Source organism: Prionailurus viverrinus, chromosome B2 (genome assembly GCF_022837055.1).
Source record: "Prionailurus viverrinus isolate Anna chromosome B2, UM_Priviv_1.0, whole genome shotgun sequence".
Lineage (NCBI taxonomy): Eukaryota > Metazoa > Chordata > Mammalia > Carnivora > Felidae > Prionailurus > Prionailurus viverrinus.
The window spans coordinates 745808-756885 of record NC_062565.1 but is presented as its reverse complement, the minus strand read 5'-3'; the positions used below and the strand labels follow the sequence as shown (position 1 = coordinate 756885).

At 37.8% G+C, this 11078-nt stretch overlaps 1 pseudogene; it reads left to right on the top strand.

The window, feature by feature from the left end:
- Window positions 1-5793: 5793 nt before the first annotated feature.
- On the top strand, window positions 5794-6737 carry LOC125166380 (olfactory receptor 2J3-like; annotated as a pseudogene).
- The last annotated feature ends 4341 nt before the right edge of the window (window positions 6738-11078 follow it).

The following is an 11078-nucleotide window of genomic DNA, read 5'->3' as shown; positions in this document are numbered from 1 at the left end:
AACCGACATCAGACACTTAACCAACTGAGCCACCAGGTGCCCCAAAACTTGCTATTTTTAAAATGTAATCTTATTATAATATGATTTTTATACCAAGATTTTCTTTGGTAGAAATGGCATAGATTAGGTAGAAACAATGTAAAATGTAAAAGTGTTCATCAATTTATAAACTCATGCTTTAATTTTTTTTAACATTTATTCACTTTTTAGAGAGAGAGTGAGGAGGGGAGGGACAGAGAGAGAGGGAGACACAGAATGCAAAGCAGGCTTCAGGCTCTAAGGTGTCAGCACAGAGCCCGGCATGGGGCTTGAACTAATGGACTGTGAATCATGATATAATTTTTGTATAGTCTTTTTGTATTACATTTAAAAAAATGTTTCACACTTCCTTTCCTTCACCAAATTGGATTATTTCTGACAAGTTATCCCTCAGATTTGGCCCTTAGCATGATGAGGAATTGGAGAAGAAATTTCAGGTAATTCAGGGCAACCCATTCCCTTCCCTATCGACACAGCTTAAAGCATGTTTGTGTGGGGGGCCGGGCCCCGGTGCCAGGCTGAGACCGGGTCGAGCAACGTTCCCTGTTGACTCAAGCCAACCCGGTGGTTCCCCCTCCCATTCCCCCACTTTCAAGGGCATACGAAAGCCTTGTCAAGGCTGAGAGTTAATTCCTGAAGCCTGTGGTCTGCAGGTGTTGGCAGTAATGCTACCTCCCTTTTTCTACCCCGAGTCAGCTAGAAACAAACATGGGAATTGTGTTTTGCTAGCAATCTTATCAACAAGGTCTTGTGACCCGTCTAGAAAATGCACAAGAAACACAGAACTAAATGTTTTGGTGGGCAGCAATTATGTGAAACCTGTTTATTCTTAGAATGACCTAACCCATAAGAGTCTGGTTATAAAAGATTGTGTACAGCAACAATAAAGCCATCACTTGGGCCACCAGCCCAGGGGACCCTCCTGTTCCCAAACTTTCTCTTCTCTCTTTTTTTCTTGCATTCCCCTACCCTCAGGACCCTGACCTCGGTGTTTGTCGCGCCGGCCGCGACATGTTTGTCAGTGATGGTTGGTCTGTAGATTCATTGTTAGATTAGTACAGCAGTGTGGTATCATGTGGAAGATATCCCTCAGAAACTGTTCTGAACATGACAACTCTTGGAAGGGCATTAATAGCCTCGCTGGGATTTACCCTCCCAATGGCTCATGTCAATGGAATTATTTTATTTCCATAAAGGCTCCCATTGTCGTAGGAAAAGGGTCCAACCCCTGATACACTGCATGCTCTAATGAGGTCCTCCCTTCAACCAAAACCAAATCTTTTGGGTTAACACAGGACCCTCTTTTGTAGCAATGATAATCATAGTGATTTCCAGACTCTGTTCTCCTACGGTGATATAGAGGATTACAATGTATGGTATGGGCATCAATCTATGTTGGCAATTTCAAAACCAGAGGTCAGATAGGTCCACCAAGAAATAGGGTGTAGATCATGAAGACAGATGAAGGGAATGTGAAAATAGGATGGACAAGTAGTAATTAAGCACTAGGTAAGAGCATTAAAAAACTAAAATAAGAAAAAATTAAGCTGGCCAGTGATTTGTAGAAGGGAAAAGACTCATGTCTTTTCCTCCATAGTGCCTTTCCTCAGAAAAAGAAAGAAGATATTTCATTCTATAGTCTACCAAAGCAACTAGTGCTAAAGTCTTTATTTCTCTCTCTTCCCGTAAGAAGAAAATTAAACCATAAAGTTTCTAATTTTTTGCTAGTCGTGTCTGGTATCCTTTCATCCCTCATCTCTCTCCTCTTTCTAAGTTCTGTAGAATGCTAAGGATGAGCCATGCAACAGAGAGACACCTCACTGCTGCACTTTCAGCTAATGCACTAAGTTGTCCAGGTAACTGTGTAAAGAAGGAGAAAGTTATATCTGCATTAGAAGGAGCAATGGCATTTGGGATCATATATCTCATGATGTATTATCTCCCATTCTAGGGAAATTAAAAAGGAATCTCGGGATTTTTCCTTCATCCCTCAAATGGCAGTGACTCCTAAGTGAAGTGATCTTCATGATTTGCCATCTGTTACTGTTGTTTGTTTCAGCCAAAGCAGATGTCTTCACCCAGTGGGCTGCAGCCACTCCTCTTTGGTGAGGTCTGACCCTCAGCCATGGAGAGGGAGCCCCCTTCCAAGTTTATTTTCTTGGATACTGTATCTCGGTCCAAGTTACCCTTTACAGATCTCTATGTCTTTATAATTACCCTCTCCCATGGTATAATAATTCCTTGAACTAAACTTCTGTTTACTTACAAGGAATTTATTTTTAAGCAATGCACTTGTGTGATTATCCTGGATGTTTTCTGAGCTGTAGAAAGTGGCTTAGCTTCATGTAACAACTAGTTAATGATTAAGAGTGTTGAAGTTGAGTCAGTCCTACAGCCTTGGACCAAACTGTTTCTAACTTTCCTGCTTCAACTCAATCAAATAGCCACTTGTAACATCTTTTTCAAGAGTTGTGTTTATAGAAGGTGAGCAAATTGAGAGGCAACCACAGGTGTCTCTGATGTGGTTTCCTTCTGTTTTTGCTGTAGCTTATTAAGAAGTGTGAGGGAGACCTGGCTGTGGAAGGTGGAGACAGATGCAGCAAAGCTGAATGAGGCAGAGCCCTGTCACACTAACTGTAGGTGAAAAGATAGCATCAATCTCTCCCAAGACAGATTCAAAACCCACAAGAGAAAAAGAATAATCTAAGAGGTGTAACTATTTATGAAAGTGCTTACCTTTTTTTCTTTTTAACAAAAAAGAAACATAAGACTCACTAGGCAAAGTATATTAAAAGGTAAATAGCCATTCAGTAGTTTCAATAAATATTCAGAATTCTTCTGAAGCTGGGAAATAAAAATATATGTGGAAATTATAAAATATGCTCAGAATTCAAATACTATCTCAGTTCTCACCTTGGAGAGAAAGAAATAATGTGGACACCTTCGTTAGGCCTGTGACAGACACAGACTCAGCTTTACACTCTATGATCAAGTTACTTTTTATTTCCCTCCATCATCACACTCTTCCTCCTTTGCTTTCTCAAAGAATTTGTATCTTCCTTTTCCTAAAAATTCTTTTAAAATTGAGTTCCATTCACACGTCCTCTGGGAGGCATTCTATCACTTTCTCCCCAGTCCATGTCACAGATATGTTCATCAAAACTAAGATTTCTATGGCACCTGGGTGGCTCAGTCGGTTAAGCATCTGACTTCAGCTAAGGTCGTGAGCTCATGGTTCATGAGTTCGAGCTCTGCATCGGGCTCTGTGCCGACAGCTCGGAGCCTGGAGCCTGCTTCTGATTCTGTGTCTCCCTTTCTCTCTGCCCCTCCCCTGTTTGTGCTCTCTCTCTGTCTCTCAAAATAAATAAATAAATGTTAAAAAATAAAAAAAAAACCCTAAGATTTCCAGCTTTTTTCATACCAGAAGTATCTGTAAATTGATGGGTGTCCATTGTTTTTTTTAAATTTTATTTGATTTGTACCCTAGTTTTCAGTTTAGAAACAAGTTCTGAGTACAAATAAACAATCACAAGATAATTTCTTTCTACAAGAATATTTAATTGAAGCTCCAGAATTTTTGCCCTGTGTACAGTCGTCCCCTTATCTTAGGTAACACTTTCTGTAATTTCAGTGACCCGGTGATCAACCATGGCCTATGGAAGCACATGATCCTCCTGAGGCTTCATCAGAGGGTCAATGGCAGCTCAACGCTAGGTCACATGCCTGGGTCATTCTTGTCACGTCATCTGTGTTACAGAATCACAAGGAGAGGAAGGGTGAGTACAATCAGATATTTGAGAGAGACACCATAGTCCTATAGCTCTCACTACAATAAATTGTTATAGTTGTTTTATTTTTAGTACAGTTGTTAATCTCTTACTGTGCCTAAATTTATAACTTAAACTTTATGTATTTATCAGAAAACAATAGTATGTGTAGGGTTTGGTACTTGGTTTCAGGAATCCACTGGGGGACTTGGAACATACCCCCTGAAAATAAAGGGGTGCTACAGAAAATATTTTGAAATTGGTAATAAATTTGATATTGTTCATCATGACTTTTTGTCCATGAGAGAGTATTGGGATTACAATTATTCTGTTTTTTATAATCAAATCAATGGAAAAAAAGCATGAAAATGTTGAAAAGAAAACTAAAGCTATTCATAAAAAAAAATATGATTTGTTCCATGGAAATTTTCTTCTGTAGTTATGTGAGGAATTTTCCAGTTACTGTTTACCCAGATATCACCCTGGGATAATGAAAAATTGACAGTTAAGAAGCTATGTTACTATAACATGACAAATATCTGGATAAAATATAAAAGTGGAAACATTTTTATTTTATATTTAATTTGTGAAATTTTTTATTCTGGTGAAATTTCAAATTTATAGACAAGTGGCAAAAGTGGTACAAAGAACCATCATTAATCATTTAAAGATCCAGCAATAGTTTATATTGTGCCTAGAAAGATGTCTTCTATCTACGGAAGGACCTACCTAGCTACCTAACTACTTACCTGTCTATCATCATCTCTTTTTCTGGCCTTTGGAGACTAAGAAAGAGATATCTTGTCCCTTTACCCTTTCACTTGATGTTTATTTCCTAAGAACAGGGATTTTATTTTACATAACACAGCAGAGTCGACAAAACAGAAAATGTAATATGAATACCATATTATTATCTAATCCATAGTCAATTGTCGTATTTCTTCAATACTCTCAAATATGCTATTATTAGCTATGTTTTCCCAGTCCAGGGCCACCCAATTAGATAACGTGTCTCTTTGATCACCTTAGTCTGGACCAGTTCCTCAGCCTTTATTTGTCTTCATTTAACAGAATATATTTTAAGAGTACAGGACAGCTATTTTGTCCAGCTTGTCTCAGTTTGAGTTTCTCTCATGTGTCTTCGTTGCTGGAATCAGGCTGTGCTTTATTGGCAGGAATGTCACTGAGTGACATTGTGTCCTGCTCAGAACACCATGTCAGTAGGTGCACGATGTTGGTTTGTCTCAACACTGGTGTTGTTAATATTGACTAATCTTGGTTATGGTGATGTCCATCCACATTTTCTCTTGTGAAGTTTATTCTTCATTTTGTAATTAACAAGTAATTAGTGGGGAGGCATTTTAGAGCATGTAAATATCCTGATTCTCATCATATTTGAGTCACTAGTTTTTAGCATCTATTTACCTTTTTTTTAAAAAATTTTTTTCAACGTTTTTTATTTATTTTTGGGACAGAGAGAGACAGAGCATGAACGGGGGAGGGGCAGAGAGAGAGGGAGACACAGAATCGGAAACAGGCTCCAGGCTCCGAGCCATCAGCCCAGAGCCTGACGCGGGGCTCGAACTCACGGACCGCGAGATCGTGACCAGGCTGAAGTCGGACGCTTAACCGACTGCGCCACCCAGGCGCTCCACTATTTACCTTTTTTAACTCTACCATTCCTTCTATACATATTTTTAGAATCATATTGGCAGGAATAATTTTTTCTTCTCCACTAATAATTTATATCTATCTATCTATCTATCTATCTATCTATCTATCTATATCTCACTATGAGCTTGTGGATTCTTACTTCTCTCAACTTCTTAGTGTAATTTCTATTAATGCCCAAATTGTCCCAGAGTTGAACAGTGGTAGTCCTTTTAAATTGGCTTTTTTTTTTTTTTCATGTGTCCCTGTGATTCTTGGAGCATTTTCTTACGTTTTTGGGAAGTATGTGATTCTTTCCTCAGGTAACAAAAAGTGAATGATGAAGGGGAAAAATGAAAGTTCTGAAGGCTACTTTATTCTACTGGGTTTTTCACATTGGCCTCATCTGGAAGTAGTTCTCTTTGTGCTTATCTTGATGTTCTACTTGATGACATTGATAGGCAACCTCTTTACCATTGTCTTGTCATACCTGGACGCCCATCTCCACACTCCCATGTACTTCTTCCTCTCAAACCTCTCTTTTCTGGATCTCTGCTACCGACCAGCTCCATCCCTCAGTTGCTGGTCAATCTCTGGGGCCCAGAAAACACCATCTCTTATGCCGGTTGCATGACTCAACTTTACTTTGCCCTTGCACTAGGAACCACAGAGTGTGTCCTCCTGGTGGTCATGTCCTATGACTGTTATACAGCTGTCTGTAGACCGCTGCATTACACCATGCTCATGAACCCTCATTTCTGCCACCTGTTGACTGTGGCTTCCTGGGTCAGTGGCTTTACCAACTCAGCACTTCATTCCTCCTTTATCTTCTGGGTCCCCCTCTGTGGACATCGCCAAGTGGACCATTTCTTCTGTGAAGTTCCAGCACTTCTGTGATTATTGTGTGTTGATACATGTGCTAATGAGCTGACCCTCCTGGTCACAAGCTCCATTTTTGTTCTGATACCACTCATCCTGATCCTCAGCTCATATGGTGCCATTGCCTGGGCTGTGCTGAGGATGCAGTCATCAACCGGACTTCAGAGACTCTTTGGAACATGCTGAGCCCATCTTATGGTTGTGTCCCTCTTTTTCATTCCAATCTTGTGCATATATTTGCAGCCACCATCAGAAAGTTCTCAAGATCAAGGCAAGTTCATTGCCCTCTTTTATACTGTTGTCACACCTAGCCTCAACCCTCTAGTCTACACTCTCAGAAACAAAGATGTAGGAGGGGAAATAAGGAGACTAGTGGGATGGGAGAGACCCGTGCACTCATGACCTTTACAGGACAGCAATGCACCTCTCCAGCAAGGACTTGTTTGCGTGAATCCATCGTCCACTCTCCCATTTACTCACTCTGTCAGCACCAGTGGAGTGTGTGTCTCTCAGAACCACAGAGCTCTGACTCACAGATATAAATTAAAGTCTGTCTGAATACCATTCAATCTTCAGTGGAGCAAACATCCATGTAAAACCAAGATCAAACATCAATATTTTCTGTGGTACAATAAATAAAACAAAGGTATCCCATTCTTAATTGAAAATTAAGAAATGAAATTCCTATAAAAAGATGATATACTTTTTTTTAAAACCAGCCTACTGTCTTTTAACTTCTTGCTTTTAAGGAAGAATTTGCTATAAAATTTGTTTTCTATTTTTGGTTTAGCTAAAGACATAGTGATATATCTCACATCTTTTCTTTAATACTGTTATTCTTTTTTGAATTCATATAGAGAGGAATTTTCATATGTATTTTTTAATACCCCATAGCAACAGTAAGAAAATATGTTTTATGAATTATAGCAAGAACGTCTCTGAAATACTGAAGCAAACATAAGCAATTTGTATTTCTTTCTCAAGGTGGTGGGAAGTGTATAAGAGATGGAAATCACTTAAAGAGCTGTGAGATATAGCCTGTGAGGTAAGAGTCATTATAGGCCAGGGATCATTAGGAGAGGTGCTTGGGGCACATGGTTAGCCTGAGGTGCAATAAGAAATATCTGAGGCAGACAGACTTCTAGGCTCTGGAAATGACTTCATGAATCCAATGGGTATTTGGAAGAATTACCTAAAAATATAGTAGAAAAATTTTGTGATAAAAGCTGTATGGAAAACGTTAGTTTTCTTTTTAAGCTTGATCTAATTTGAATGTTTGAGATTTAAAAGTACATAATGAAAATCAACTTATATCTTTTCCATATAAATAAATGCATTTTTATAAAAGTAGTAGTTTTGTTACCTATATTATTACCAATCATATCCTTATGAAATAAGTGTGCTATGTAAGTAACAATAAACTGGCAGCTGTATTCAGCTTGAGAAGATGAAGGACAATTCACTATAAAGTAAAATCTGGAAATCTGAGTTTTATATGGTAAACCAAATCTTATTTGTAGTTTTTGAGGTCTTTAAAGTTTAGATATGATGATTCAAACCCTATTTCATAAATTATTAAGATGAAAAATGCATCCCAAACTTCCCCTCCATTTCCTGTGTGGCTGAAACTTTGTCAGTTTCTGTTGACTTTCTCTTCTTCTTTATGTATCTGTGATCCTGTGATTTGTGATACCTGTGATCTGTGGCCAACTAGGTATAAACAACAATACAGTGTATATTCAGTTTTCCTTACCTCCTGTCCAAGAAATGAAGAACAATAATCAAGCATACAGACAAACTTTTAGTGAATACCTGGGACCACATAGAGTGAACAACAAATATACCTTGGTTCTTCAAATCATCTTGCATTATGGAAATCTACTGTTTGGGATGTCTCATGTAGTACCAGAATCCTCAGTATCTAACTTTAGTGGGTTTTTTAAAAAAATTTTTAATGTTTATTTATTTTTTAGAGAGAGAGACAGAGTGTGAGCAGGGGAGGAGGCAGAGAGAGAGGAGACACAGAATCCAAAGCAGGCTCCAGGCTTTGAACTGTCAGCACAGAGCCCAATGTGGGGCTCAAATTCACAAACTGTGAGATCATGACCTGAACTATAGTTGGGCACTTGACTAAGCTTAACTTGCATGTGGCAAAAGCAGAGTAATGGCAGTAGATTTTTAGCCCTGGAGGTCCCTTTAGGGTCACCAACACTGAAGATAGACTAGAAACCCTGAAATCATACCATTGCCAGCTCTAAACTTCAAACTAACTTCTGCAAAATTGGCATTTACACAGCATGCATGGATTTGGGCCACAGGCAACCTTCCTGAAGAACCAGCCATGGATCTGGCCTTCTCCCAGCTGCCATTGGTGGCCAAATCCACTGACGTGCCAGCTGCTGTTTGGCCCCAGGAAATGTCTCCCCCTCGGCCAGACAGGTGTGTCCCAGTCTTTTCCCGCTTCATCTTATACTTGCTCCTGTGCAGAATACACACACGCCTGATTATGTCTCTGTTGTGCCTCAGCAGTACAGGATTACTAGCACAGGCACGCCATCCAGGTCATCACAGAAACTAGCTCTGGCTTATAGCAGGTGCATTTATTCTCGGTTCTTCTGTTGGCTTCGGGGTCATGTCTGCTGTATGTTTGACAAATATGGTTATGTCATGCCAATATCAAGTGATTTCAAAAATAATACAAATTTCAAATTCACATTCATCCTGTTCTTATTATAATTTTACAAGCAAAACAACAATAATAACAACTTACGTAAAAGATAAATAGCATGTACACTTACCATAGACCTTCACTGGATTCCACAAATGTTAATACTTTACCCTGGGTGCGTTATCATTTTCTGTCTATAGTAATGTAATGTTAATGTGAACTTTAAATATTTCTCTGCAACATATGGAGAATAATACACATACTTACCTCTAAGTGCTCATAGGAGTATTTCCTGAAGAAAAGATATAATTCAGGATCACAAGTTGGATTTAGGTACTACATCTCTTACTGTGCTCTAATGTGGAAACATTTCTTAGTCTTCCTTTGTCTTTAATGAGCCTAAAACTTTTGAAGAGTATAGACCATTTATTTAATATAATTATCTTTCAGTTAAAGTTTTACTTATGCATGATTACATTCAATTTATTCATTTATTGGCATGAATACCATAGATGTGATATTGTGATATTAGTGATATTGGTGCCTGCCAGGATTTTTTTCTTAAGTTTTTATTTAAATTCCAGTAGGTTAATATACAGTGTAATATTAGTTTCAGGTGTAAAATACAGTGAGTCGACACCCATACAACACCCAGTGCTCATCACAACAAGTGCCCTCCTTCATCCCCATCAGTTATTTAACCCATCCCCCTGCCCGTCCCCCCTCTGGTAACCATCTGTTTGTTCTCTATTGTTAAGAGCCTGTGTTTTGTTTCATTTGGTTTGGTTTGGTCCGGTTTGGTTCTCCCTTTCTCTCTCACTTTTTTCCTTTGCTCATTTGCTTTGTTTCTTAAATTCCATATATGAGTGAAATAATATGGTATTTGTCTTTCTCTGTCTTATTTCACTTAGTGTAACACTATCTAGCTCCATCAATGTCATGGTAAATGGCAAGATTTCATTGTGTTTGATGGCTGAATAATATTCCATTATATATAGCATATATATAGTGTATATATACATTATGTGCACATGTAATATTCCATTATATATAGTGTATATATGTAAACACACATAAAACACATAAATGTTTATACACACACACTACCGTTTTTTATCCATTCATCTATTGATGGACACTTGGGCTGTCTGTTATAAGGTTATTATGTTTCTTTTGGTAATTTATAAGTGCCTTGTGGGGAGATACATTAAAATTAGGTAGAATTCTGTTTTCACTTAATTTTACCTACTAGTTTTATAATCAACCATCCCTTATTAATTCCTCCAAGAAACAGTTATTACCACAGTGGTCACCAAAGTTGATTTTCAGAGTTTCATCATTTATTGTATATATATTTAGTTGTGTGATAGACTGAACAGTGCCTCCTCCTTCTCTTTTGACAAGTTGTCCACATCCTAATCTCTAGGATCTGTGATTATATATTACTTACACGGCAAAAGAACTTTTACAGATGCAAATAATTAAGGATGGGGAAATTATCCTGAATTATCTAACGTAATCACAAGGGTCCTTATAAGAGGGAGGCAGGAGGTCAGATATGAGAGGACATACTACACTGCTGGCTTTAAGATGGGGGAAAGAGCCAAAAACCAAGGCATGTCAGAGGTCTCTAGAAGCTGGAGAAGGCAAAGAGAGGACTGAAATGAATAAAATCAGAAATGAAATAAAAATCAGGTATGGAGGTTCTTCAACTAATTAAAAATAGAATCTCTATATGATCCACTTCAGGGCAAATATCCAAAGGAAGTTAAATCAGTGTCTTGAGGAGATAATGTGCACTTCTATATTCATGGCATCATTATTCATTGTAGGTAAGACATGAAAATAACGTGTGTATCGATGCATGAATAGATAAAGAAGATGCTACATATATATATTATATATAACCATAAATATTTTATATGTGTATATTTATATATTGTATATAGAAAAATTATAAGTATATATAAGTAAATATACAACTTATATATAATAAAAATATTACGTGTGTGTGTATATATATATATATATATATATATATATATATATAAATGAAAAGGAATATTATCCAGCTA